The sequence below is a fragment of the Penaeus monodon genome, chromosome 13 (genome assembly GCF_015228065.2).
Source record: "Penaeus monodon isolate SGIC_2016 chromosome 13, NSTDA_Pmon_1, whole genome shotgun sequence".
NCBI lineage: Eukaryota > Metazoa > Arthropoda > Malacostraca > Decapoda > Penaeidae > Penaeus > Penaeus monodon.
In genome coordinates, this window is record NC_051398.1 from 28,616,032 (window position 1) to 28,623,531 (window position 7,500).

The 7,500-nt window shown below is 34.9% G+C and overlaps 1 protein-coding gene across 4 annotated transcripts in view; it reads left to right on the forward strand.

Annotated features, from left to right (window-relative positions):
* LOC119580228 (galactoside alpha-(1,2)-fucosyltransferase 1-like) overlaps positions 1-7,500 on the forward strand; it is a 16,657-nt gene that overhangs the window by 2,726 nt on the left and 6,431 nt on the right. The gene's annotated exons all lie outside the window — the stretch shown is intronic.

A 7,500-nucleotide genomic window follows, 5' to 3' on the forward strand; every position in this document is an offset into this window, starting at 1 on the left:
GGTCTTTAACCTAATTATTGTTAACTTCCAATAAACAACCGATACCTGGAAATTTATCGACAGCACTAGTGCTTGATCCATTAATAATTTTGGCCCCAAGTAAAATGCTGTCAAATTGCCAATGCAGATAGCTTACAAGATTATTATACATGGCAGAGATAAATGCCTCTGAATATTTTTTTAATTGTTGTATCTGCGATTGCTGTGCAGAGCACACACAAGGTTTTCGGGGCCGTTTAAGTAATCTTAGATCATAAACCATTTCTAAGACATCACACATTCTAAGCAAGCTGTTTATATTCAAGTACTGAATATAAACAGCAGTGTATTTGAGCTTTCGTATTCATAAACCTTCACATACAGCTCTAGAAAGCTGATTACTTAAAACATTTCTCTTGATCTGGTGACCTACAAACATATCTTGGCATAGTGTTGTCTTATTAAAGATGTTATAAATATGATTCTCTTCTAATACAAATTCATTTGTATCTGTAGCAGAATTCTCCAATCGTCTAATGCAATTATCACAATAAAACGTAGTAACTGCTCTATTTCATGGTTATGCAGCCAAATTCACAAACGTCTCTGAACATGGCATTTTCTTTAGAGAGGGGGTAACTATGACTAACTTTCAAAAGCCTTGCGAAATTAAGTCCCTCTGTTCACAATCTGTCACCGACTCTCATATGACAACATGAGTTGTCGCGAACTGTCTTCGAGGTGTAAAGCATCATGCATTTAACATACTTCTCTTTCTTGGTTTAAAATATGGATTATGTAGATATACCTGACTATTTTACCGATTTCCTGTTCACTCATTGGTAACATATCTCAAAGCACACCATGTCAGTCACTTTAGATTTTTTTTTCCACCATGAACATAGAAATTCCTATTTTATTTTAATTTTGAGATGTAACCTAACACCTGTTTGCATCCACTTCTTCACTCCGTCATAAAAAGCACTTATGCAAATGATGTAGAATGTTCACAAAGTCCACGAGCTTTTACACCGATGCTAACGCCTCTTTGATATTTAAGATATTTAAATGCAGATTTCATTGAACACACACAATCACTTGTCTACCATAATTTTTCTTCCATTCCCCCAAAAATATAATTGCTCCTAATGATCATATTTCCTTGTGTGTTTACAGAAGAGTTTCTAACTTGCATTTTGGTTTTAACCGTTCTATCCTTTACTTGTATTTGCAAATTGCCATTATTATTCCTGGAACGCAAATGCACCGCCTCCAATAATCAGAATAAAATATTTGCAACTATCAAGACGTACATTGATGATTTTACCAGATACTATTTCACACTAACAAAAAAGGGCAACAATTCTTAGTTTTCATTTTTGAATAATAATTAATAATGTTTTTATTACTATAATTTCCTATTATGAAAAATATCTGTACATGTTTTAAAATACATAAAGAGTTTCAGCCATCTGTCATAGCAGAAGAAAACTGAAAACACCAACCTTTTGCTGTGCAGATGCTGGTTGAGTTTTCTTCCTACACAGCACGTAGATAGGATCTATGCACTCCGGAACCGAAAATTTTGTTAATGTAACTGACTGATATATCTGAAAAATTTGACTAGGATTTTCATAAAGTAAAGAAATAAAAATATTCAAACTAACTTGACAAATTTAAATATGAACATATATGAATATCTAAAGATGTAGTTAGAACTCTTAATAGCGATGATCGTATTAACAAAATCTGAACGTCTTAAAAGTGCAACTACATAGTGACAGATGCACCTTGCATCCCTCCCTCTTGAGCTGTAATAACAATCGTTGTGTTATACCACGCAATATCTATACATCGTGAACTGAAATAAAAAAAAAAGAATGTACAGTATAGGACATACTTCATAAATATGCAGACTAACTAATATGATGAAATATTTTCGTAGTATACGTAATTGGTACTCACCACGCCTAAGGCCTAAGGAGAAAACTTACCGGGTATGTTTAGGACTGTTGAATGTCTCAGGCGTGGAGATGTGAGATTCATCCACAACCTGGTCTCAGAATATCTAAACATATCTTGTAGGTGTTACTTCGTTGCTTGCGGGTCTTCCTAAATAAATCCGGCCTGTTGACAATTTTCCACCATACTTGGGATCTGTAAAACATTTTTTTTGTATATTCCAAAAGGATTACACACTAATATGATCGGCTCCTGGTCTTTAGTCTAGTCTTCTTATACACAAGGTCTATATAAGAACTTATATAGACCCTAGTTTGCTTACTAATATGATCGGCTCCTGGTCTTCGGCCTAGCCTTGTTATACACAAGGTCTATATAAGAACTTATACAGATCTTGGTTATACATGTACAGGAGCGAATTTCAAAAGCACTGAGTTTTTGGAACGTGGTCAGTTGGCCGGGTTCTACTCAGGAAGGACAATACAGACTATCAACCTATTATTGGACATACATTACTCAACTTTCATCTGCTAAATCAAAAGATGTAGCATCCACATAGCAGCAACGTTAATATCGTAGATTTTAACGCTGTCCCCAGTTTTATTAACTTAACCGACTTCATTGAACACTAGTCTGCAATCCTATGATACTTTCATCGGTATAAATAGTGTGGCCGTCTTACTATTGCCGTCAATTTTCTGTACAATTGATATTTACAGTATTAGACTCCTGAGTAGTATTCGTTATATTATTTCTTGCAATAATCTATTGTAGTATGCGAAATAACAACCGCCATAACAGTTCATTTAGTTCACTGATTTTAAAGCATTTCAATAGAGATAAAAATAAAATCAGGGCAGTATTATATAGAACAATCATGGACTTACTATTTAGAGTAATACCATGTATTAGAAACTATTATGGGCCTATCAATGCTAAAAGCTAGATACGATAAACAGTTACTTGAAGGAAGACAAGATTTTTGTCTTATAATCCACAAGGTACTTCATGTATTAGACTCCTGAAATATATCAAGGAATGGATTGCTTGCTAGAGTTTATACACTTTCTGTCAGTTGCTGTAAAGGTCCCTGAGGTTTTGTAGTCAGAAGCAATTTTTTACACTGTAATAACTTTTTTTCCGGTTGATATTTGATATATGGCGATTTTTACCATGAACTATTTATGGAAAAGGCACTGCCAGCCAATAGCTTAAAAAAAATAAATGCTAATATGAGTTTGATTTCGATAACTCTAACTTATACCTGTTTTACGGTATGATTTGCATTTACTTGTTGAAGTTGAATCTACAATTAGTTTTGGGTACAACTTAGTCTTCCTTTCGTTGTCTCTTTGATTCGGTGAAAATTAAGGTTTCGTCTTCCATTCCTGTCTGCACGACATGACGGATAGCAACAAAGGCTCCCACCTAATGCGGTACTAGTCATCACGCTAGGATTCGAAACATATGAAACATAAACCTCGAATATTTCGAAATATTATCCACCTGAATACTTCCATGTTGCTAATGCCCGCGCCCGCAGGTATATCGACGCATAAAATGTTTTATATATAGTGTGCACTGCCTAAATTTGAAGTTTTAATAGCTCGATTTTGATTTATTATATGAATACCATAGTCGTCTATGACGTCACCACTGATCTGGTGGGTATTCTGCATTCCGCGGAGTTGAACATCTTTTAGTTATAGGATCTTTGGTATATATGTGTGTGTGTGTGTGTGTGTGTGTGTGTGTGTGTGTGTGTGTGTGTGTGTGTGTGTGTGTGTGTGTGTGTGTGTGTGTGTGTGTGTGTGTGTGTGTGCGTGCGTGTGCGCGCGCGCATATATATCTATATATATTTACATACAAATATGTACACATATACATATATATGCATATATATTCATATATATATGTAGATATGACGGTATGTGCGTGTGTGTGTGTGTGCATGTGTATGTATATGTTTGTGTGTGTGTGTGTGCTTGCGCGCGCGCACATGCTTGCGTGTGTGTGTCCATTTCAGTATGCTGAAACTATTTCGCATTTGCCGGGAGCGCATTTTTAAGCACCTACACAGCTACGGTTGATTGCAACATGTGACGTTTACAGTGCCCTTGGCAACATGCCTTGATATATGTAATTTTCCTATTTGTTTCTTCAATTTCCTATTGAACTTTGACAGTGAGTAGACCTGATAATTCCTGTTTGATTTATCGTTTCTATAAACTGTTTATTAATAAGGATTGCACCATAAAACAGATGGGATAGAATCACACGGCTATATTCTCCTGTCGAGAAAGCGTATAATGTAGTCCAATAAAAGTATTTATATTGCTGTGCTCGTTTTCTTATTATTATTATCATTATTTATTATTATTATTAATCTTTTTTTTTTTTCTTTTTTTTTTGGGGGGGGGGGGGATTTGCAATATTTCTCGTAATATTTTTTTTTGGTATTTGCTTGTATCTTTTTCTCTTTCTTGGGAAACTGTAACGGATTTTTACGTATTCTCATTGACGTCGACTATATGGTGTTTGGTATTATAATAGGAGGCAAAACAAGTACCTCCGTAGTCAGAGAACAACAATTGTGTTGCAAGCTTCTTGCAATCTGTGCCAATGATATTGCATGACAACTTTGTCCTTTTTTGATTCCTTTATTCGCCCTCGCATCCACAGATAAACTATTATCCTTGGATGGACGGATGTCTAAAGTTAGAACGAACTAAATTCAGAACGCCAGATTTCCTTGACTGAACGGCCAAACATTTAAAATTTCCTTGGCGACAGAGTTAGATATGTTGTTATGATTGCACTGACTGAATAAATCAACATTGCATCTAAGTATGTATGTGTATATTTCTTTGGCTCACAGATATGAATTGTGTCCGTATCCCTGTACACTGAAGCTGTGGGTCAAGGGCAGGCGTCCGCACCACGCCGTAAACACGTGGACAGGAAATTCACATACTTTCCTCTTACCAAATTACCACATGGGAAACAGGTAGCCTAAAACTGTGTAAAGCTTGAAATACGTTAAAGTTTCCAACCCATATGTTTATGAAGCAACTGTATGTATGTATCCTTCTTTCTTCCACCTTAGTCCATCGCGAAATAGTGTTACTTGGAAATAACAACACATATAATGTAAACATATCATGGTGTTCGATCGGTCTATCATATAGAATTCTAAATTTGCTTCCATCTTATCCCAGACTATACACTACAGGCCCACCTAATATTCAGTTCCAAAGCAGAATAACAAATACGGATCTTGCACCGCAAGGCCTTCCGGAACACGCCTAAAAATACACTGTTGACTCTGTATACTTATTTGCTTGCACATCACGCAGAACCACCGGAAGTACGCAGTAAGTGGCGTCACGTCCATGCTGCTATGGCCGCGTTTGGTCTACACTTCCGATATACACGTGTTAGACGAAGGTGGAACTATAAATTGTCGTGTCGGCCACGTATCCAGAAATACATATGAGCATCAACATTTTGTATATATATAATGCTGAATTAAACTAATGGAAAATGGATTGCGTTTCTTGCAATAAATTTTCGGTATGATGAATTTGAAAGAAAATATACTTGTGTTGCCTGTCTTTTAAGACGTGAAGGGTAATTTCTGTAGAATTAGTTCTGTAATATAATCATGGAAGCGGTATAACTAAAGTAAAAATGATTTTCGGACCTTCCTAATGTCTATCATTAATAACAAATATCGGTCATTATTTTTAGTCTTGCACCTTAATCGTTATCATTCGTAACTACATCAACAATAATTATAAAAACATGGATAATAATTGACACAATACGAACACTAATCACGGTACTTACGCTAACACATCGTATGTTAATGCCAGACAGCATTTACGTGGCCGGAATATAATAACTACAACGATGATGGTAAAAACGAAATAAAGAACAAATCGGCGCTGTATATAAATCAATCCTCAAAAAGAAGATCGTTTTTCTCAAATCTTGTTTGATCACTTTTTGTCTGACAGCTTTTTTTTAAGTGATTGGTGTCTCCGCGAACTTGCCTGGTCTCGCTCGTTTTTCCGTTTTGTGTTCAAGTTTGTGCTTACTTATTTTCCTGTCCATAATGCGACGAGGCCGACTACGACCTAAAACTTGTTTGATACCTAACCTACTAACACCTCCCTCTTTGTTTAGCTTATCGTTATAATATATATATATATATATATATATATATATATATATGAATATATATATGTATATATATGCATATATATACATATACATATATATATATATATATATATATATATATATATATATTTATTTATATACAGATACACACATATGTACACACACACACACACACACACACACACACACACACACACACACACACACACACACCACACACACACAAACACACCCATATATATTGTATATGTATACACACACACACACACACACACACACACACACACACACACACACACACACACACACACACACACACACACACACACACACACACACGGATGTAAAGTAATAATAATAGTTATAAGGTAGCAACAGCTGTTGTAATATTTCAATCCCATTTTATTATTAAGGGCGACGAGGGATATTTTTAACTGGTTTATAGAGTACTGGAGGCAAGCTTTGTTTTTTACACGTTTTAATTCTTGCTTTGTTTAAAATCTTACTTTTCGACCCTTTGGCTGCCCAACCCTTTTTCGGTCATTGTTCGCATGCGCCGGGACGCGGTGCTTACTTGTTTCCAGCGCGCCGCCTTCAATTCGGTGTCTTCGGACACAGTGAATGATTGTTCGAACTTGCTTCGTTGGATTCATCAAATCAAACACGCTTCTTAATGCAAATTAAAGTTTAAAAAGTTAAGACAATAAGAGTTGTAGTAACACAGTATTTTAGAAGTTTATGTAAATATAATAATAAGAATGTTTTACTTTGTAAAATGAAATTAATGATCGTTCCAAAAAGCGAAGAAAATACCCCCATATTGCACTTCGATTTTTCTCTCTTATTTCAAGATTTTCCAATAAAAAAAGAAGATATAACTAAATATGTACTCTACGGATTTTTTTTTTTTTTTTTTTTTTTTTTTTTTGTCGCAAGTAGTTCATCAAATGCATCATATTTTACATTATATTCTACTGAGATTCTAATAACAGATTTTGCGAAACGACGGGGAGAAAAACGGAAGAAAGAATTGATATATATATAGAGAAAGTAAGGGAATGGATATATATTGTATATAAATATATCTACACACAACAAATACACACACATATGTATAAGTGTTCACACACACACACACACACACATATGTGTGTGTGTGTGTGTGTGTGTGTGTGTGTGTGTGTGTGTGTGTGTGTGTGTGTGTGTGTGTGTGTGTGTGTGTGTGTGTGTGTGTGTTTTCTGTAAAAATGACAGGCCTACATCCATACCTATACACTTGCATATATATATGTTTATATATATGTATATATATATGTATATATATATTATATATACATATATAAATGTATATATATACATATATACACATATACA